General features: G+C 38.3%; 1 long non-coding RNA gene across 2 annotated transcripts in view; it reads right to left on the reverse strand.

Annotated features, from left to right (window-relative positions):
- Positions 1-23,927, reverse strand: part of LOC141373677 (uncharacterized) — a 156,809-nt gene that overhangs the window by 56,028 nt on the left and 76,854 nt on the right. The window contains exons 2-3 of one of the 2 annotated variants that reach the window (XR_012379917.1): positions 12,909-12,943; positions 4,512-4,850 (exon numbers count right to left, since the gene is read on the reverse strand). This is a non-coding gene — a long non-coding RNA (uncharacterized lncRNA). Of the gene's footprint in view, positions 1-4,511; positions 4,851-12,908; positions 12,944-23,927 lie in introns of those variants that run through there. The other variant, XR_012379918.1, reaches the window with a different exon arrangement.

Raw genomic sequence — 23,927 nt, forward strand, 5'->3', positions numbered from 1 at the left:
TGTGTGTGTGTGTGTGTGTGTGTGTGTGTGTGTGTGTGTGTGTGTGTGTGTGTGAAAGAGAGAAGGGAGAGAGAGAGCTGTTAAAGAATTGGCTCATGCAATTGTTGGGGGGCTGGCACGTTCAGGGCAAGCTGCGAGACTAGAAATTCCAGCAAGAGTTGTCTCTGTGTCCAAAGGTGGTCTGGAGACAGAATGCCTTCTTCCTCTGAGGACCTCCATCTTTGCTTCAAGGCCTTCACCTCTTCGGATGAGGCCCACCCATATTATGGGGGATAATGTGCTTTACGTAAAGTCTACTGATGTAAATATTACTCACATTTTAAAAATACTTCACAGTAACATTTAAACTAGTATGTGACCAAACAACTGGGCACCACAGCCTAGCCAATTTGACCATGACAAATACAATAAAGACCAAGGGAGAGGCAAGGTGCTGTGCCGAATCAGTGAAACACTACCTACACAGACCACTCCTGCTCCCTCAAAGCACTTGCTGAGACAAGTGTGTCATCATGTGTCTGTTTCTCCTTCCCTCTACTTCCAAAGGGCTGCTCACACTGATACTTAGCTTGATTTGGTTTTGGACATGCAGATGCTCTTAGGGAGCTGTGCAGAGCATGGTTAAAACAAACAAACAAACAAAATGCATTCAGAAGGGCCTCCAGTCTCCTCACTCTTCATTCTCATTCCCTTCCTCCCACCTTTGTTATTCTCCCTTACAAAATCCTGCTCACTTAGCCTCTGTCTACTCCTCAGTTGCAGCCAAATTTCAAAGCCCAGCTCAAGTGCACTTTTTTTTTTTTGCCCCTTAATCTTATCCTTTCCTTCTCTCACACTGCTCATTTGGATTTCTGACCAAATGCAGTGTTTACTCAATATGATTACGTATTTTATCAACACCATTTCTGTGGTCTGTTACAGATCTAAAACTCAGTATCTCTCTCCTTGGCACCACGTAATTCTTGAGAGTTGACTGCTTCCAAGACCAAAACTAACTAACTAAATAAATAAAAGAGAAGGGAGCTTTGGAATACATGAGTCTATCAAATTAAAGACTGACTAAAAGGGAAAATATTCACGTAGGTATAGAAGTTCTCTTGTGTTCATTAAAAACAAATAAACAAACACAACAAAATCAACTATATCCCCCCCCAAAATCCTATTATTATATGGTCCAAATTCCCCTGCCATATAGTTGAACAAAAAGGTCTGCATGCACAGGTGTTTTAGTACTTGTTCAATGAATGAATAAAAGAGAAATGCTACTTTGAAATGATATTTTTTTGCCAATCTCTCAACAGAGAACATTTTTTAATGCCAGACAATTTTTTTCTTCCCTTCTTTTCATTTCTTTTTCTTTTTTTAAAAATGAGTTTTAGACCTTATGAGTAAAATAAAGTAGATTCGAATCATTATTGACTGTTCAGAATGAGCTTCACTTTAGCCAGGATATAAGAGAAACAACTCCCTGGGGAGATTTTATCTGATCTGAAAAAGTTGTATTATTATTACTATTATAAGAAAAATTGGAATGCAATTTAATTGGGGACATAACCAACCAGATGTGGAGGAACAGAATAAGAAACCAATGTGAAAGGCTGTACTTATTGACAGAATACCCCACAAGCATAAAATATGATACAATTTTGAATTTTAAAAGACCGGAAATGAGAAAATCAGAGAAGATTTTAAATCTATAATGAAGAGTTTATACTATTCTGTCAGTAATACCAATAACTTAGAATACTTTTCTAATTTTAATCTACCTTCAACTAGTTTGCTTTTAGCATTTTGCTTAAGCTCTGTATACACAGGACACACAAAAGCTATTAATTATTTCAAGGTGCATAACCATGTAAATGAATCAAAGTAAAGCAAACTCCTACTGGCCTTCAAATATTAGAAATGTGGACTACAAAAATCAGAAAATCACCTTCACTTTCTGCTTCACTTTATTGTTCAGAAAGAGTAACACCATGAGAAGCCTAGAACTACTTTGGTTTACTTTGAGAAGCCTAGAACTACTTCATTCCCCTTGTTAGTCCTTTCCTTGATGTAGAAATCATTTCTGAGAGCCTAGCATAAGAAGATTAAGTGCAGAGCACAGAGAAGAATCCACAGAGTAGACACTTTCCTTCTACCTTGGTCATCTCAAGGAAAAAGTAATCCAGCACTCACTGACACTTAGTATTTGGGCAAAATGTCAGGCACGTCCATACATACCATCTTACTTAAGACTCAAAAACATGCTGTAAGGCACCCAGACAACATCTTCATTTGGCAGATCAGGAAACCAGAGCTTAGAAAATATGCAACTGGCTGAGTTCACTCAATACTTTGGTGGGACACTCAACTTTACACCCAAGTCCCTCTGACACTTTGGTGCTTGTTCTTCCATGACACAGCAGGGTATCATTCATGGAAATGGAAACAATAATCAATCCCGTTGATTTTGACAATTAGTGTACTCATGTGCATTTAAACAGTACCTATTTTCCAAACCATTTTTCCAAATAGAAGTCTTACTCCATGTTTTTGTATTATTAGACTGAGAAGTATCAAGATGAAAGCTGAGCTTTCCAGTAATTCCCAAATAGGGCTCTGCCCCCTCCCCAGTGAGGAAATGGGCTTGGTGCCAGGCAACAGGTAGCTCCAGTGTCCCCAGCACTGGCCCTCAAAGCAACAGGGGATGTCTGCAGATGGGGTCAGGTTGGCCCACCCCAAATGTCTTGCGAGAGATGAAAATACAACATGTCGTTTATTGGATATTCTAATTCCCTACCATACCCTTTTTCCAAGAAGTCCTTTTATTTTCCTTCACCACAGAAAACTATTTACCCCATTTAAACTATTTAATATTTTACTCCCTTATCTAGGATGCCTGAAGCTAACATACCTCCTACCCGCCCCCCCCCCACACGATCATCATATTGGGTTTGTAATGTTCTAGAATGTTCACACCATTTTGAGGGCTTCTGTGCTATGTCTTCCACAGCATTAAACTTATTTAAGAAAATATTTTATGTAGAAGATTAGGGGCAGGATCCCTTGGAGAGTAAACACCTGGACAACACTATAATTTGTGAAGACTTGGGATTTACTTTTCTTTGTAAGAAAAGAAATGCACCTGGAACTATCCTGTTAGACCTACCTTCTCAGAAGAATCAGGCATGTCTTCCCATCATAGCTAAAATCCCACTGTGTTTCTACAGATTTATACATGTTTTTTTAAGTCAAAGAAATAGAGAGGTCAACACCTACCTAAAACAGACAAAATTTATTTTGTAGACTGGTAAAGGACTGAGGCAAAGATAAAACAGAGACAATTAACACCACGGTTTATGGTCACTTATGCCTCTGTTGCTCCAGGCTACCTAGGCCTCCTAGGTTCACCCCGAAATCCTCCTTAATGGATACATTTTTTTGTCTGGTTCTACCTCTTTGGTTTAAGACTCATGTATCATTCAAATTTCAATGTTCAGTTTCTAGTGCAATGTCTAGCCCAGTCCTTACTTTGTAAAGACAACCACTGAAGTAAGACTGATGGACTCAGCAAAAGGAATAAAGGCAAGAATGAGAAACAGAGAAAGAGGGGAAAATGGCAGTGCTTGGTTTATCTGGTTTATCTCTGAGGATTTTAACTCATTTTCCCAATTTCTTGTTAAGGTTTTAGGAAGCAGATAATCACCTCTGCCCCAACTACCTATAGAACCTGTTCAGGAAAAGGTCACAGGGCCTCCCATTTTAGCAGCGATGAAACTAAGACAAGAAGAAGGGTAAGCCTGACCATCATCAAGGCCCATGCCCCTAGGTTAGTGGCCGAATCAGGGCAGTGGCCCTACCTTCCTTCTTCATTACTCTCCATGTGAAGCCCTTGTACACTTTCTGGGATCCCTAATGGCTAGGCCAGTAGACCTTTGTTTCCCAGCATGAGGAAAAGCCCAGCAATCCTCCACAAAAAGTGAGATGCCCCTGCACCCTATGCCAGCCACCATCTAAGCACCCGAGAGGGAGAAGTACCTTGACCCCCTTGGAAAATACAAATATGTGTCAGTGTCAGAAACACATCCTTGACCAGGCAGCAAGGTCACAGGTCAAGTAGCTGGGGGAGAACAGATTTCCCCGCCACCCAGTGCTAGTGAGTGCCACTGTGGCCCTTCCTCCCTAAGAAGCATATTGAGGAGGCCCACTCATCCTGCGCCTCACCCACCTCTCTTCGGGCTGGCTTAAAGGCAGGAGCTCACTGGGATGCTGGTGGAAATAGGGCACCGGGGCTGTGGGGTGTGTGGTGGGGAACAAAGGGGTGGTATGGGAGTGCAGGAGGAAGGGTACTTGGGAAACCAGACAGAAGGGAAGGGAGGATCATAACTGGCTTCCCTGACCACCTTGAACCCTCACTTGACCACAGCAAGCCAGAGTCCTCTAGAAATAGTACAGACAGACCTACCTAGGACAAAAGAAGTAGAATCAACAGTAGTTCTGAAACAAATCAAAGAACCATTTAAGTCCATTTAAGCTTCATTACAATGAAACTTGGGCAAACAATGTACTTCACAACTTATTTTGCAAAACAGACAAAACAACAACAAAAGACCCCAAAAGTGTTTGTTTGAATACCCTTGGATTATAATTTTTCACTCCATCCTTGATTTCTTGCTTCCTTTGACTCTCTGCCTGTCTTCCTTTCTTCTCTCCTATCTTCCTTAATCTCCTTTTTCTTCCTTCCTTCCTTTCCTTCCTATTTTCCCCTTCTTTCTCTCTTTTCTTCCTTCATCTCTTCCTTTCTCTTGGTTATAGGATGTCGGTCAAAATAAATGTCATATTTCACTTTTTGAATGTGGGTGCAGAACCTGGAATGGGCAATAGGTGAATTAGTACCATAAAGTAGTGCCTCCCAGGTTTCCCCTTACCCCTCCATCTTCCTCCACCGATTCTGTGCCAGAAGCACATTGAAAGAGGTTTAAAAAGGCATTCACCAGGCTACACAATACAGATAAAAAGTGTTTTTCTGTAGAGAATGTCCTCATTAAAATAGCTGTGACTTTACCATAATTCAACTGTTTTTTATTGTCTTTGCCAATCACTGTGTGTATGTGCGCATGTGTGATGTCCCTGTTCTGACATAAGTAGAATGACCTCATTCCAGTCATCCCTCATGCTGCCTCTGAGAGTGGCTAATCTAAAATAAACACACAGAAAAATAATAAAATAAAATAAAATAAAATAAAATAAAATAAAATAAAATAAAATAAAAGACACACAGAAAGCTTTTGATAATTAATGTATTTTTCTTATTAATAATGTTCCATTATCTTCTTAAACTACTACATTTATAAGAGGGTTTTTCATTGCTGTCATGAAAACTGAACAGTACCGTTCAAATCTTTTTTTTTTTTTTTAAGATTGTATTTATTTATTTGACTGAGAGAGAAAGAGAGAGAGCACAAGCCGGGGAGCGGCAGGCAGAGAGGGAGAAGCAGGCTTTCCACTGAGCAGGGAGCCTGATGCAGGGCTTGATCCCAGGACCCTGGGATCATGACCCCAGCCAAAGGCAAACACTTAACCCACTGAGCTACCAGGTGCCCCCATTCAAATCTTTTATAGGGAAAACAAACCCTAGGCTTTTGTCACAACTGACTGCTAGGAGGAAAGGAAGTCAATACATTGTCTTCAGGACATTTCTCTCCTTTAAATGGGTTAAATGCTATCAGTTCTCCAGAAGTTTGGGGAATAAAATGAGATGATAGATAGGTACTTGCTTTAAAAGAAATGCACAAATTCTTTTCTCAATCTCAATTCTTTGCATCTATTAGGAACTTAAAGGACATCTGGGGAATGAATGGATTATTTTTCCATTCAAGTCAGTGACTCGTAACTATTTATTCATCTTGAATCCCTGTAAGATATTAATAAAACGAAAATATAATAAAGAACTAACATTTATTTAGAGATTTCTATTTGCTAGCCACTGTTCTAATTACTTTCCACATATTAATATGATCTTCACATCAAACCTATGAGGTACTTGTTATTTATTATTCTATTTCAGAGTTGAGAAAACTGAACATGGCACCTATGAAGCCACCTGCCTTAGATCACCTAGCTAGTAAGGGATGGAGCTGTGATTTGAACCATGCAATCACTTCCAGAAACCATCTCTCAAGCACCAAGTATCATCACTACCACAGATATACCCTACAGGCTTCATTACCAGACAAATAAATACAAAATGTTGACCCATTTTTAGGGGAGTCACAGAATGCTTGAAGCCCAACCATGGATTCTAGGTCAGTAATCCATGATTATATTGAACTGGTTTGGAGCAATGCTTGAGTTTGTTTTCGTGCTGACAACAGGAAATGTAGCACTAATGCATTTTCAGGTACTAGAAAGATGGGAGAGGAAAACGGAGTAATAAAACAAAACAGAGGTGGAAGGCCATCTGGGCCAAACTTTGCACATACTATAATATTTATGAGATTAGAGTTGGCTATATTCTGGCTTTAATATCCAGGACTTCTTCATCCAAAAGCAAATCCTATCTAAATAGAATATATACATATGTATTTCACGATTCACAGCAGAACCGTGAAAACCTTAGTTCCAGAAAATACAGTCTACTTTCCTCCCAACACAAGGTACGGTTTGAAAAGCAGGTGATCCATGGTGAATGGCAGAGTGAAGAAGACTAAGACATCGGTATGGTTGTTTGAATCAGCTCTTCCCTGGGAAGGAAGCCACAGACACCCTTTGTAAGTAGCTGATCTTGTCCTCTCTCTGGAAACATATCAGCCTGGGGGACTCAAGAAAAGTCTGACCTGAACTCTCCTTTCCCCTTTCTTTTCTGTGCAGTGGTCTTTAGTCCTACCTTCAAATGCTATGCTACTTCTTAATTTAATTACACTTGTCCTCAAAGTCAGACATTTCAAAAGAGAGAAACTTGGAGGCTCCTCTCCTTCTGTCTGCCCAGAGCTTCCTGGTATGTTTCTCTCCTTTATAGTAGATTGGGTGATACTGTCCCATAGGTCATTGAAACTGTGCTAACTTTATTATTCTTAAATGTTGGTTTTGCTCTATTCTTATATTCAATATGCTGTCAAGTCCATCACAAAATTTTTATTTCAGACACTATACTTTTCATTTATCGAATTTTTTAAAAAGATTTTATTTACTTATTTGACAGAGAGAGACATAGCAAGAGAGGGAACACAAGCAAGGGGAGTGGGAGAGGGAGAAGCAGGCTTCCCCCTGAGCAGGGAGCCCGATGTGGGGCTCGATCCCAGGACCCTGGGATCATGACCTGAGCCGAAGGCAAACACTTAACGACTGAGCCACCCAGGCACCCCTCATTTCTAGAATTTTAATATGGTTTGTTTTTACCATTTTAATCTCTCTGCTGATATTCTCCTCCTTATTCATAATTTTCCTTTCCCTTTAGATTTGAAAGGAAATATTTTCCCTTTAAGATTTTAACATATTTATAATAGCTGCTTTAAAATCTTTGCTATAGTTGTCATCTTATCTTTGTCATCTTATAGTTGGCTTCTATTGATTGTTTTTTCTCTTTATATGAATAGCAATTTTTTGTATGTTTTCTAGTAGATATTATGATTGATAAGTTGGTGACATTTATTTACTTTCTTTTATCTTTTCTGAAGGGAATTTGTTTTAGTTCTCATAACAATTAATTTTGTTTGACTAACACTTCAAAGACTATCTCTTAGTAGTGGACATCAGATGAATTTTGCATTTTTTTTTTCAGCCATCTTGATGTTGTTTCCTGCCAGCTGACCTAAAATATACTCTGCCCATACACAGTATAGTATAATTGTCAGGTAAGTTATTGAGTAGAGTTTATATGCAACTTTTTTAGCTGTCCCATCTGTGGCTTCCTCTTCTCTGGAATTTCTTCTTTACTCTCTAGCCAATCTGAAAATTCGAAACACCATTTTGTGGCAGCAATTTGTTTTTGATTTCCTTTTGTCTTCTGCTCCTGTCCCAAATAGCTCTCTTGTCTGGTTTTGAGTTGCAATATCCCTAATAAAAATGCCTATTTATTGTAAAGGTTCCAGTAATATCAACTAGAATTCTTGAGGCTTTCATATCTCACTAATCCCTGCACATCAGTATTCAAATGAATAAGACAGATTATTTGAACAGCTATGTCCTGTATCTAGAAGCAGGAGTCTGGTCCTACTTTCCTATGTCTTTCCTTCCATTTCATTATCTCTCACATCGTTTGTCATTAGTTCCCTAATAATTTTCTCTCTCTCCTAATCACCTTCCATGCTATCCTACCTTCCTCTTTTCTTTCCCACCTCCCCTTTTTCCTATAATTTACTTCCCTTCCTTTCTGTTTCTTCATTTAAAAAATATATTTATATTTTTTGTTCATTAATGAGGTTATACCTTCCTTCACTTTACTGGAAAGAAATTTATCATTGGCTTCCTTTACTCAAGGTATCCTGCAGCTTTCCACAACAGCTAAAGTTTCTTACACAATTCTGAGCAAAAGGGTTGTAGGCAATTCTGGGAAATCCCTTTTCACACCAAGGATTCTGAATTCATGGTAGAATGCTTTTTCTGTCTACCATAATACGCTTCCTTTTACATTACCAACAATGCACTAGTCACTCTGCCACACACACACACACACACACACACACACCAGTTAGAGACAATAGAACATATGCTGTCTCAAAAGAATTAGGAGTATACTGGGGAAGAAAACTAGCACCAAAATTTTCTACAAATCTGCATGACTTAGTTTTGCACTTCAGTTATGCCTCTGCTCAAGTGAAATGATTTCAGGAATGCCTTCCTTGAGCACCTTATCCAAAATAGCAAACCCAGAGAATTATGCTCCTTACTATCACTAGAAAAAGTATCTATTTATTATTTCCTATAATGTTTGTTTCCATCCACTTGAATGAAGCTCCATTTAATGTAAGGGCATTTTTTTTTTTAAACTACTCAGTAATGGGCCTAGAATCTGGTATCTAACACACACCTCATAGACAACTGTCAAATGAAAATGGAATGGATGCTTTGCTTCTAAGTCTAAGTGGCTTTATCATTTTGGCCTAATCTATTTCACCTACCTTCCACAGTTGCTCAAGTTCGTTCTCTATTCAAAAATTTGAATGACCATTTTACATTTCAGATTAAAAAAATTATAAACCCCAATATCTGGGACATTTCAGTATATTTCAGACCAACTTTTTAAGATTTAAACTATTTTTTTGACTTATAAGCCCTGCACTAGTCATACTTGACCTTCTGACTTCCTGCCTTAACCTGAACATATTTTTTGTTTTGTTTTTTGTTTATGATTCCCCTCATGTATCTGTGGCTATTCCTTACTCATCCTTTGAATTCTATGTGAATTCTTGCTTGATTAAATACCTCTAACAGTTTCTTTGATGTTCTTTCATGGCAAACACCACTTTTTGACTGTTTTTTGTGTATTCTGTTCATCATTATACTACAGTGGCCATATCTTCCTCATCTTTACCTCTCTATAGCCTCTCAAAGAAATAATGTCTCATAAACTTAATTCAGTACTACTCTAAAGTGGATTGAACTTCTTTTAATTATGAGTGGCTTTAATCAGCATCACAGATGATGCAGATCTTAAGCTGGCTTCTGAAGGAAGTATAATTATTAGACTGATGGAAGGCTAAAATGAGGACCCTCCTACAAGGCAACAGGAACTCTGTAACTCAAGGTACAGAAAGAACATGACATTTTTAAGGAAGGTAAAGAGGATACACTGATCTAAGAAAAGTACAAAGGTTATATCTTCTTGCTACAGTTTCCTGGGAACACGGATTTTAAAAAAAGAAGAAAAAAAGTCTATCCTTTCATAGAATTCTATCTCTACATTATTGGGTTTTGGACCTATTCATTTTTACACTGTGAGACCCCTTTGATTGCAAGCATCAGACTATGTTGGGAAGGTGATAAAAGCTTTGGCATGCAGTTCTACCAAATAAGACCTCGCAGAAGATGAACAGAGGAAAAGCGCCTGGCAGTTATATAATTGAAAGGGAGGGAGGTGAATCAGACACTGTATGTCCTAAGGAATCACATATAGTGTAAGCAGTTCACTGATCTGTATCAACACATTAATGATTTATGTAGCTTTTAATTTACAACACAGACATATCTAAAATAATCAGGTAGAAGTAGGCATTAAAAACTCACTGCATGGGTCATAAAATGATTAGTTATTCAAGTGACTTCAGATTTGTATTTCATTAAGGAATAATTTTAATTTACTTTCAAACAGTTTATATACAGAGATTTAAGAACTCTTGCAAAATGATTATGCATACTCCAGCTTTTATGTATCCAATATATTTGAGACACTTGCATCTCCTTTTTTTCTGCTTGCAAGTAGTATTAATTTGTTTGAGAGCACACATCCAAAAAATATGGCCCAATAATTTAGTAAAAACAACTTTAATTTACAGAAAATGCTTGGCATTTCTTTCACTATAATTTCTATTATGTGCAATTTATACAGATTTGGGACTGGAGGGGGTCTCTTTCTACTCTAAGTGTGAAATGAAATTATCCAGACATCCCTAAGATCCCCTGGCCACTCAAGGTAAATACTAAACCTTTTATGTCATCATCATCATCACAGTATCATATAAGGTTATTCTTAAAAGAAACCTCAGAAATTATATGCTCCAATTTGTTCATTCATAGATTAAGAGTTGTCTCCAAAAGGTGAAGTGGCTTGCTGAAGTGCTCACAGGGGGATGGAACTCAGGTATCCTGCTCCCTAGCCTAATATATGTTCCTTCATATCTTGAGGTTCATTAGCTCCATCTTAGCTGTTGAAGTTATTTCTAGTGTTTAAAAAGCCAACTTGCTGGTTCACTGAGAGTGTTTATTTTCTGCTTCCTTCCTGATCAAATACTGCGGCAATCTGTAAAAACATAACCAGGCTAGGGGCAGTTTAACTTGAAATTAATCTTATCTAGGCTATTAAGCACCTAGTTTTTCTGGTTTCTGCAATTCTATCACAATAAACATTTTGAGATGCTGCTCTCAACTCCAAAAACTAACACAATTATATAAAAAGCTTAGCCATTATCAAACTTATCTGGAAGGCAATGTAGCTCAACATGTCGGCAGCATTTCTGTCCTCAGATTTTTTTTTTCTTTTTAACTAGTTCTTTATTCACTCCCGTGCTCTACCTTGGATCTCCTTAGCTCTTGCCTTCAGTGGACGCCTGTCATGTGGAACTTTATTGAGGGCCTTCTGAAGCTCATGATAAATCATGTTGCATGCACTGACACTGTCAACCTTGTCTGTAACCTTCTCAAAGTCAAAGAAGTTTGGCAGATTTCTGCTCTTGCCTAGATGAGGTTCTTCTCTATCTCTCCATAGAAGATGATAAGTCGTGTACCTTGCACACTTAACAAAGTTTCTATTTTTGACACAAGTTATAAATGCTAAGTTAAATGATCCAGTGAACATTTACTTAAAATATGTAACTTGTGATACATAAGTTATCCATGCCAGGCTAATGTTCTCTTTCTTTGTCTGTCAACTCCACATATTCCTTCTAAAATCTCCTGCTTCAGATCCTCATTTTGTCCTTAAAAATGAAGGATAGCAAATGACAATTTAAACATTGAGTTATACATTAACACATTCAGTGATGTGCCAAATATCCTAAAACCAGACTTGAAAGTCTCACAGCAGTTACTGCTATCTCTCCATTTTTGCCATCTGGAGCTCATCATGCCGACTTCAGGGATCATTCTGTGAAGAGTTCTAGGACTCTATTCTAGTGAAAAAGATGCTAAAACTAACTTTTGCACAACCTTTTGGAAATGGTCTTTTTTTTAAACTCCAAGTTCTGCAGCGTGCTTTTGTTCACTTAAAATTTATTGAGAGGTTTTTAATGATTATTTTTAATTCATATAGTTTTTCCAAGGTATTTTTCATTCTTTATATAGGTTTTTGTTTTTTTTTTGTAGATCCAGAGCATTCCATTTAATGAATGCACCAGAAATTATTAAGCCAGTCTACCATTGATGGGCATTGTTTTCAATAGGGATTTTTTTTTTTTTTTTTTAAATCTCAAGTCTAGCCCTGTTTCTAGAGGTTTCCCTTTGCAACTACAACTTAGCCTAATTTCTAGGACCATCCATATACTGGCTTCCCTTTGTATGTCATCTCCTACCTGAAATCAAACTAGATTCCCTGATGTCATCTAAATTGCCACTTTATCCAATCACACCTTATAGTTTTTTATTTTAACTCCTCTAAGCTGCTCTTTACCTGGAAGTCTTTTTGCATAACTGTCTTTTCATGCAATCCCCACCCATTCTCAAGACCCAGCTAAAGTTTCTTGCCATTCACTCATCTGTCCTTGACAGTCCAGCCTGTGTTCATTCTGTAGCTTGTGCCCTCTTATTGCCCTATCATATGCTGAGGTCCATGATAAGAAGGCCTGGGTCTCACCATTGAGGTCTTCCTTCACCACCATCCTGACCGCCAGGTATTTAGTGGGGGCTCAAAAAGTATTTTTATGTTGCAATGGTATTGAACTGACTGCTTTCACTTTCATTCAGATGATACATCTGCTACTTTATGTCTTTCATTGCATTGTGTATGTTTGTGTGTACTCACACACGTGGTATGTGCACGTGTGTTTAGATCCATTATCCACTTCTAATTGGTAATCTCATCAAGGACAGCTGCCAGGCCTTAAACTAGTTTATATTCACTTGTGAGACTAGCTCAGTATTCTACACATGGTGATGTTTAATAGATACTTGTTGATTGGTGTTTATAGGAGTGATATTCAAAATACTTAATAATCATAAGGGGTGCCCAACCAATCAAAATGGATGTTGGTCATAAGCATTCCATAAAGCCATACCTGTATACTGGCTCAGTGTCAGTACTGGTTGTTTTCTGTAAAGAAAAAGAAAGCCTGTATGTAAATTAATTAAAGGCCCACAATATCTAGTTTGTTAAAATAAATTTAGATAAGAGAATACTTTCAATGTGATGAAAAATGAGATTAATTTCACAAGTTTTAAATAGTATTAAATAGGGGCACCTGGGTGGCTCAGTCGTTAAGCCTCTGCCTTCGGCTCAGGTAATGATCCCAGGGTCTGGGATACAGCCCCGAGTCGGGCTCCCTGCTCAGCGGGAAGCCTGTTTCTCCCTCTCCCACTCCCCCTGCTTGTGTTCCCTCTCTTGCTGTCTCTCTCTCTCTGTGTCAAATAAATAAATAAAATCTTTAAAAAAAATCAATATTAAAAAATAGTATTAAATAGTACTTTATCTTTTTCGTCTAGGAGTAGGCTAAACTTTTCCTATTTCTATAATATGAATTTTCCTTCTGTTCTATTTATAAACAAAGCAGTTGAACATGGAAGGAAAAGAGTAAATCTATGGCAATGTCAGAGAGATAATCTGATAGTTCCTGAGTTGCTGGAATTACCCAAGTAGTTTTGCTTAAGCCTCCGATCCTAGAATGCACTAAGAATATGCTATTATTACAAATATTAACAGTGCCAGTTAAGAAAACATGCTCAATTTTCCAGAACTTCTGTGTTGGAATCTCCTTATAATGTTAAAGCAGAAAGGCCCTGTTGGCTTTAGTTTCAAACTGTAATAGTGACTTATTCTAACCGATGGAGTTCCTAACAGATGAGCTAAACCCATGTGGAAAAATAAAAATCCAAGGCTAGGAGACTGAATACCAATGCAAATGTCAAAGAGCAAAAACAGATTTTTTTTTTTTTTTTTTTTTACAGAGGTAGAAACAAGAAAAAGATATGTTTAAGACTGAGGAACCTGGCAAGAAAGACCAAGTAAGTGCCTACATCATATCCCTGGAGTATTTATTATTTCCATCTCTAATTACATTCTGCTGTGAAGTTTCTAGGGATAATATATATTAAGGGAAGACAGGAGCCTTTAATTACCTGATTTCCAAAACAATAAATGCATTCATTCCTTCTTTTATTATTTAATTCAATAAACATCCTTCAGTTCTCAAGGTGAGCGAGGCCAGGTACTAAGCAATGGGGACTCAAAGACATTAGGAAGAGCTTGTTTAAAGGAAGGTGAAATCAAGGGGAGCCTGGTTGGTTCAGTTGGTTAAGCAGCCAACTGTTGATTTCAGCTCAGGTTATGATCTCAGAGTCTTGAGATCAAGCCTGCATCAAGCTCTGGTCTCAGAGTGGAGTCCGCTTGTCCCTCTTCCTTTGCTCCTCCCCCTACTCGCATGCTTTTGCGCATGCTCGCTTTCTCAAATAAATAAATAAATCTAAAATAAATAAAAGGAAGGTGAAATCAAGAGAGTGGTTAAGAACACATTGTTTGAAATGCCTATAGACACGCAAGTAGGGAGGTTTTGTAAGTAGGTGGAAGTATGATACTACACTTGATCTTAGCTGACTGCAGCTTAGGTTTAAGATTAGGATGATAAGTATTAGGGTAAAGGTTAGGGTGATAAGTATTTTTTTATAACTTGTATATATAAGTAGCATATAGCATATATAGCATAGTATATTATCTAGAGCATCTGAAGCTGCACTTGCTATTGTTTTTTGTTCTTTTTTTCTTCCTCAGTTAACATAACTTGCTCTGTTACTTTTCTTGTCTTTGGCTCTTACTTACTTGCCATATTTATTCAACATCTTAAAGGTACTTAAAAGTACTACTTGTTTTGAGAATGGTTAAGAAGTCCAATATGACTCTATCTTTTTATATTCCCATGTTTAAAATAAGGATGAATAGTTGCTATCATTTTGGTCTCTAGGTGTTTAAGAGCCCTTGAGATCCTTGAGAGGTTTCGGGAGGAATCATTTGAGGGACCAAAGGCATTGAAAATTAAACTTCTATGGAAAGGTAGAGAGGTGCTTTTCAACTGTGGCTGCATATTAAAATCATTGGGAACTCTTAAAACATACTGATGCCTGGGGGCACCTGGGTGGCTCAGTTAGTTAAATGACCTATTTTTGATTTCGGCTCAGGTCAGATCTCAGGATCATGAAATCAAGTCCTGCATAGTGCTCTATGCTCAGCAGGAGTCTGCTTGAGATTCTCTCCCTCTGCCCCTCCCCATGCTCATGCTCTCTTTCTCTCTCTCTTTTTTTTTTCATTTATTATTGTTATGTTAATCACCATACGTTACATCATTAGTTCTTCATGTAGTGTTCCATGATTCATTCTTTGTGCATAACACCCAGTGCTCCATGCAGAATGTGCCCTCTTTAATACCCATCACCAGGCTAACCCATCCCCCCACCCCCCTCCCCTCTAGAACCCTCAGTTTGTTTTTCAGAGTCCATCGTCTCTCATGGTTCATCTCCCCCTCTGACTTACTCCCCTTCATTCTTCCCCTCCTGCTATCTTCTTCTTCTTTTTTTTTCTTAACATATGTTACATTATTTGTTTCAGAAGTACAGATCTGTGATTCAACAGTCTTGCACAATTCACAGCACTCACCATAGCACATACCCTCCCCAATGTCTATCACCCAGCCGCCCCATCCCTCCCACCCCCCACCACTCCAGCAATACTCAGTTTGTTTCCTGAGATTAAGAAGTCCTCATATCAGTGAGGTCATGTGATACATGTCTTTCTCTGACTGACTTATTTCACTCAGCATAACACCCTCCAGTTCTATCCACGAATGGCAAGATCTCATTCCTTTTGATGGCTGCACAATATTCCATTGTGTATATATACCACTTCTTTTTTATCCATTCATCTCTCGATGGACATCTTGGCTCTTTCCACAGTTTGGCTATTGTGGACATTGCTGCTATAAACATTGGGGTGCATGTACCCCTTCGGATCCCTACATTTGTATCTTTGGGGTAAATACTCAGTAGTGCAATTGCTGGATCGTATGGTAGCTCTATTTTCAACTGTTTGAGGAACCTCCATACTGTTTTCCAGAGGGGTTGCACCAGCTTGCATTCCCACCAACAGTGTAAGAGGGTTCCCCTTTCTCCACATCCCCGCCAACATCTGTCGTTTCCTGACTTGTTAATTTTAGCCATTCTGACAGGTGTGAGGTGCTATTTCACTGAGGTTTTGATTTGGATTTCCCTGATGCCGAGCGATGTTGAGCACTTTTTCATGTGTCTGTTGGCCATTTGGATGTCTTCTTTGGAAAAATGTCTGTTCACGTCTTCTGCCCATGTCTTGATTGGATTATTTGTTCTTTGGGTGTTGAGTTTGATAAGTTCTTTATAGATTTTGGATACTAGCCCTTTATCTGATATGTCATTTGCAAATATTTTCTCCCATTCTGTCGGTTGTCTTTTGGTTTTGTGGACTGTTTCTTTTGCTGTGCAAAAGCTTTTTATCTTGATGAAATCCCAGTAGTTCATTTTTGCCCTTGCTTCCCTTGCCTTTGGCGATGTTTCTAGGAAGAAGTTTCTGCGGCTGAGGTCGAAGAGGTTGCTACCTGTGTTCTCCTTTAGGATTTTGATGGACTCCTGTCTCACGTTTAGGTCTTTCAACCATTTGGAGTCTTTTTCTGTGTGGGGTGTAAGGAAATGGTCCAGTTTCATTCTTCTGCATGTGGCTGTCCAATTTTCCCAACACCATTTGTTGAAGAGACTGTCTTTTTGCCATTGGACATTCTTTCCTGCTTTGTCAAAGATTAGTTGATCATAGAGTTGAGGGTCCATTTCTGGGCTCTTTCTCTCTCTCTCTCTTAAATAAACAATCAATCTTAAAAAAATACTGATGACTGGGAACCATTCAAACCACTTAAATCAGAACCTGGGTAATGCCAAAAGTGTGAATCCAGGGGTGACAACCTTTAGTTTAGAGGAGCTGGGTTACCAACTAGCCGATTTAGAAGTACTCAGTAAGTTTCTATTTATGTCAAAAGCTATGGTAGATATTATTAGAGACATAATATGCAATCGTTCTCATAGGAAAACTCATGTTCTAGTTTCTGAGACAAACTACCAAATTATTTTATTATAGTAGAAGGTAAGACTGATATCTAACAATTATACTAGTACTCACAAATAAACCAAAGGAAATCTCAACAAAATTGCTGTGGAAATTCATATGCAATTTCCAAAAATGCTGTTCTTATTCATAACATTTAGTTCATAACATTTAGATGATTTTACTCTGGGAGACTGTGTCACATTTGCTAGAATACCCTCTATGGTAATAAATCTTCATCTAGTAGGATGGATTTATTTTTTGAGAAACACTTAAGAGTCATTTTACAAACAAATCTAAAGACTTGGATAAAAATATTTATTTATTTATTTATTTATTTATTTATTTATTTATGAAGAGACAGCTCTTCATAAATAAGAGACAGGATAGCTCTTTCTTCTGTATCATAACACAATTCTGAATTCATTTCCATAGACATACAGAGCATATTTTGAGGACAGCAGCATCTTAAGAATTAAGCATATGTCCCCTTATTGTTACTATTTTGAAGTACAACACCTATCTGAATGCAACAGGAATGATCTGCATCTTCAATGACAGTGCTGTATATTGATATCTCATACCAATCAGTATTAAATCCCATCATAGGTTCAGGACATACTTCCAATTTTTGTGCAACAACAGATGAAAGTTGATGCTAAAGTATTGTTCTTCCTGTAGTTCCATAATAATCAGATGGGCAGACAGGGGTTCAGCTTCCATTTGGGAAGGGTCTGAAATGGCCCACCTGGAGTATTTCTGTACCTTTTTAAAAATATATGTATCTATCTTATACTATGAAGCATGGATCTGGTGTGGTTCTTCAGCAAATCATCTAACAGGTGATTATCTTGCCCCTCCTTATCACTTGGCAAACATACAGCACTTGAACATTAAGGGTATTTAAATTTGGAGCTTTTTATTTTAGAATTACAAATTCCTCCTTTCTCTGAAACGTTCAAATTCAAGTCCCTTCTGCAGAAAGGACTCTAAATAATCCAAAAGATGCTGGCTTTGGTGAGTATAGTGCTAGTGTTAAGACTCTGTCAAGGTGGTGTTTGCCTTTGCTTTAATAAGTCTAATAAACTTACATCTGCTTGGTCAGTAGATTTTTCTAGTAGTTTTTCAGTAAGTTGACAATCAACAGAAAATTTGTTATAACAGATAAAATATGTAACCTGGCTAATAATAATAACGAATCATTGCCATTCCCAGTCAACTCCCTCATGATGGCTGGAGGGTGAACCAGGTGACTTCTGAGCATCCCCTTCTAGCTCTGAGAGTCTAGGAATAATTATTTTATAGTCTACCCAAAAGTGTCCCAGTTTGGCTTATTTCCTTAGATTTTAGTGCATGATATTTCTGGTGATATTGTTGGTGCTTGGATATTTCTCTGGCTATTGACATCTTTATTCAATTAATGGCAATTTTGATTAGTGTTTTGCTTGTTTTCCACTTTCTCATGGTTTCTTTGGCCCTTTTCCTTTTTTGGTCAAGTATGTGCATCACAGTTAGCATTACTGATGATAACTAGACATTATGAGTGATGACACTGTAGCTTTTGGCTTATACTATGCTTCACATCTATGATTATTGAGTTTGCTTCTTACCAAGTGTGTCTGGGAAAGTGTGCTCCCAGGTAGAGAAATGATAAAGAAAGAGTGGCATAAAGATGTGGTGCTTTGGTGTATGTGTGCCTGTGTTTATGTGCACATACGTACTCCAAAATCATCTATGAGTTAAGTACTTTCATTGTCACTATTTTACAAAAAAGGAAACTGAAGTCCAGAGTGGTTAGGTAACTTACCAAGAGTCACACAGCTATTAGGTAGCAGAGACAGAATTCAAAAAAAGTTTAATTTAAAAATGTAGATTATTGTGTCTATTATTATTATTACCACATTAATTGTGATAATTAACATTTTTAGAACTTTAGGAAGCACTTATACACTGTAATTTGTCAATGTAGGTTAAATTGATACAGAAGAGATCATTAATGAGAACAAGGATGGAGGGTTTTTATAGTAAGATGTGAAGCTCAGAGGGACAAGTATGAACCTGTAGTTGAGGGTACCCAGGGGATCCAACTGTTGTGAAGTAAGGAACAAGGAGGGGGACAAAACTGTCTCTATTGAAATACAATGTATGTACAATTGATAAGTTGCGGACTAAAGTGTCCTAGAACCCTAACTTTGGAAGGTACTTTCACAGTCATTAAAAAGATACAAAAGGTACAATAAAGAGGCATCCTGGGTTAATAAGTACTTTATCAGGAGGTCTCTGCGGCAGTACTGGTAGATAAGTCTGAATGTCTAAAGACTGATATATAGTGAAGAGATCGATGAATTTATCATTTTAGCCCTAGGAAGGAACTTGAGAGCTCTGTAAGTCCACTGTGTTCATTTTCCAGATGAATCAACGGACCCAGAGACTTAGTTTAGCCATTTGTGCCTTGGGTAAGAACCCAGTTGTCCTGGCTGCCCATTCAATTTTCTTTCCACCTCACCATTTTTCTGCTTTATGTTAGTGGAAATCCACCCTGAGAGGCGCTCCTGCTCCTATCTTTGAATCACAGCAACGGCCTGCCCTGATACGATTTCCTTCTCAAGCTCAGCACAGAGAAGAGCGTGACTGCACACCTTCCTAGTGAACAGAGGAAGACAGATGCCATCTGAGGAGGCGTCTGTGAGTCCTTCCACTCACTGGCACCCAGGCACCTCCAGTGTGCATGCATGTGCAAGTGGGATCTCACTTTCCATTTACAAACTCAGAGCTCTATTCTAATAATAGCCTGTGGTGAGACCTTTCTTTCCCCCAGAGGCTGTGATTCTTCCATGTGGTAGTCACTTCGAAAACCTGCCTCCTGCTCTGCTTTTCTTCAGAGGAAAGCTCTTGGGAAAATCCTGCTTCCAGGGACATTCAAGAACAGCAAGTAGCAATGGCTTCTTCATCTCAGAATGGAACTAACCTGAGTCCACGCTAAACAAAGGAGTGTGAGCAGCAAGAAACGGTTCAGGCTCAGCTCCGGTTAGCAGTACCGTGGGCTTTCCACACACAAGAATTAAAATTACGCTGCTTTGGACAGACACACAGGATTACATTTCCTAACATTTCTTAACTATTTTGAGAAGGGAAGGGACTGCAAATAGTTGGCCGCGACATAGATTTTGTGAATTTTCTTACTTAAACCTATAGAAATAAAATGGACATTAGGGATTGGCATGAGGTGGTGGCAAAGCATTGGACTAGAAGTCCAAACAAATCGGTCTTTGTCATCCCTCACCACCTTTCATCCTTGTGCTTATACTGTTATTTAGCACTGATATTCTGTCTGCCAGTTACTTCTCTGGCCACATGTTATCCTCTTGGTTAAAATAGGGATTGGTAACTAATAGTAACTGCTATCTTTGATTATGTGCATTCTTGGTCACTTTTTTGTAATATCTCATTTAGGTTCAACAGTAGGACAGATATTATCCACATTCCCAGAGATATGAGATGACTTGCTTAACCTCATAAAAGTTGCTCACTGCAGCAATGGATTAGAGAGAGCCCAGGCCTTACAGTGCCTGGCCCAGTGCACTCTTAAATGTACCATCATCACGATTCACACAGAGCACTATCACTGAACAATTGCATTATACCACAGCTGGGGCCCTACTTCACTGGCTGCCAAGAACACTGAGTGAGCGAGTGGGCATGAAGTTGTCCAATGAAGGGATTAATGGTACCCATGTCGAAATTAGCTTTAAAATCCTGATTAGAAGTCACTCTCCCTTGCAATGAATTTGGCTCAGGAAATCGAGAGAAGAGAAGCTATTTAGAGCAGTGGTTGATGCCTCAGGTTTTGCAGTCAAGCTGCCTGTGTTTGAATCCTGGGTCTGACGTTCAGTACTTAATGTGACCTTGAGCAAGTCATTTAGTACTTATAGTTCTTCATTCCTCAAGTGGGGTTAATAATATCTACCTCTGAGGTAATGATATCTTTAAATGGCAGTACATTCAACAGGCTTAGCACATAATGAATGCTCAATACACATTTTTCCTCTCTCTGTTCCCCTCTCCCTTTCCGTTCCTACCACCCTTCTTAAATACAGAACTTAAAGCTCAGAGATGTTAGGTCCACACTGAGACACAAGCCTCTTTTCATTATAATATCTTAACACTTCAACTAGGATACTTCTGGGCAAACTTCCAGTATTGGGAACCCAGGTTGGGAAGCAGGCTCATGGGGAACATGTCCGTACATCCTGTCAAAGAGAAGCTGTTGACGGCTAATTCCTGTAAGTGGTCTGTAAGAAACAGAGTCTACTTGGCCCCCATTCTGCCTTCCTTTTCTTGGTCCCTTGCCCCTTTTAGGCAATTAACATATAATTCCAAAGATGATTGCAACCTCTTTTTTTTTCTCCACATGGGAAAACTGCCACCAAGAATCACTATTTCTACAAATCATGATACCTGATATACCACACAGCATACTGAGAAACCCACATTACATCTGCCTCTAATTCCAGGTAAAATATCATGACAAAAATCACAGAATCTTTGGCAAATAAAACTCGACAGACACCTGCTCCAAAATTCTCATTTTATAAATGAGAAGGAAAAACAGAGAGGTTAAAATAAATTTGTCCAAAACCAGAGTTTCACTCGCTGGTTTTAATTGTTTCTAGAATTTCATTTTTGTATGCATTCCCCCACAAGGAAGAAAACAAGGAATCATTTTCCTTTCATAAAGAGAGAGAGAGAGAGAGAGAGAGAAAATAAGACAGAAGCAAAGCAACAGAATTTATCTTTATGAAAGCAAATTCTGTAGATATTTTGCCAAAAAGGACACATAGTGAAAATGGATTAGTTCATTTGAGTGGTTTGTGGAAAATATATATTTCCCGAAGCAGGTGGTGCTATCAAAGTGAATAGGGAGAAAAATGTCGTGTATGAAAAATATTTTTTTTAAAATGCTATTTTTCAAGTCGAAAGGGAAATGACACAAAATCCTACCACTGACTCTGACAGCATATTCTAATGGGTTCTGGCTGTATTTTAGAGAAACACACACCTACATACAAACAGAAACAAACATTTTCAAAAAGGATATGTATAGAAAACCCTGGAGGTTTTACATTTGTTAGATAGAAGAAAAAAAGAAAGACAAACGGCCTGCCAGATAATGAGATGAGTGAGCAAGTAAGTCATTGGAAACTCACAAAATGTACTTTTTTGAGACATTTCTAGTACTGTTGATATAAGCAAAGAGACATGGATGGAATAAGAAGCAAACTGTTGCCCCATGGACATTTTAGCAAAATTCTAGAATTCACTTTAAAAAAGTAGCTCCATGGTTTAATGTGTAAATTAGTTTGTTTTTAGTATATATCGATCTTGTCTTCTCTTATTTACCTAAGTTTTTTTTTTTTCCTCTAACTAGTAAAATTCAGTTCAATAGGCATTTACTGGACTCCAGCCACAGAATACGATTTGAACTACACAGGACATTATAGGGCATATATGGAAGTTAGAAATGGTGAGGAAACATGCTAGTTCGTTAGGAGAATTAGCCTATTCCATTAAGTACTAAACTGTATGGTGATTTGTAAGTGCTGGTCCCTGCCCTTCTGAAAGACCATGTAATTTATCATCCTCACTGGGATTTTTTTTTCATCTTTCTATTGAAATATAATCTACATACCAAAAAGTGCATATATCATAATTATACAACCTCATGCCTGTTTCTCCTCCATTCACTGACTTACCAATCTGTCTGTTGAGAAAAACCAACCTACCTTTTCCTCTGCCTGGAATGGGTGTTCTATGTAACAACCACAGTAACAGTACCGCTGTCCCACTTCCATTTAGAGAGCTGCTGTTCATAACAGGCACCAAAGCAAGAGCACCCAGAGAGTAGTGGCCAGATTTCATGCCCAGGTGTGCCCTTTTCTAAAATTCTGATTTCTTTTCTGCCCCCCAGTGCCTTTGCTTATGAGTCCCATCTTTACCCAGGAGGCTGCTCTTCACTTATAAGCATATTGAGGACTAACGCATAACTCAGTCTGAGTGAAGCTCCTACTGACTCTGGCACCTCTCCGATGAGTTTCTCCAATTCTTTTAATTTTTACCATACTGTTTAGTGCCTAAGTAGATTTCTACATTTTCTGGTCACTGTTGCTTTAAAAGCAATTCCATAACACAGTCTCTAGCAAATAGTAAGTCCTCAATGGTTAAACGCTGTACTTTAATTTGCCTCCAGAGTTAACAATGCAATCTTGCTGGGACAGAGGGTTTAGGTAGTCTTCCTGACACGTTTGCATAGTGTCCCCCTAATTCCTCCTATAAGTACGACATTGATGTCTATGTGGTTTCTCAAGGCAGAACACTCAGGAACATCACAAATAATTTCCCAAACCTCAAGCCCAGTACATACTCAGGCACAACCTTCTTAGTTACATATCTTAAATCTAGTTTAATGTTTTTTCACCATCATACTCAATGTCCTTTCCTGGGTCAGTTCAGCAGTTCTACTCTGGACCATTAGAAAAGTTACTTATGCCAGGCACTCCCACACACTTCAATCCATTCTTACCATATTGTGGCCAGAGATGCCCTGTTAAAATGACAGTGAAACTGATCTACAGCTTTGCTAGACACTCCTAATGGGTTCCTCTTTGGTGCTAATTCCGTGGTATGAAATTCAAGATCTTTCATGATATCCTACCCAGAATAGGCATCTACATGTGCAAAGGCTTACCAGATCATGATCAGAAAAGAAAGCTAGCTAAACTTGCTGGTTAACTTATTCTTGGAGGAGGCAGAATGTCAGATTAAAGGGTTTTCTTTCCCAGTTTTTACTTAGCAAGCAGAAACACTCAATTTATGGCAATAAAGGCATTAATTAAGCAGAGCATGGGAAAATGTCAATGAGAATTGACAGCTGTGACTTCTCAGTTAAAATATTAAGTAAAAGTTGCCT

The sequence above is a fragment of the Callorhinus ursinus genome, unplaced genomic scaffold (genome assembly GCF_003265705.2).
Source record: "Callorhinus ursinus isolate GAN/ISIS: 27379988/994484 unplaced genomic scaffold, GSC_fseal_2.0 scaffold11, whole genome shotgun sequence".
NCBI lineage: Eukaryota > Metazoa > Chordata > Mammalia > Carnivora > Otariidae > Callorhinus > Callorhinus ursinus.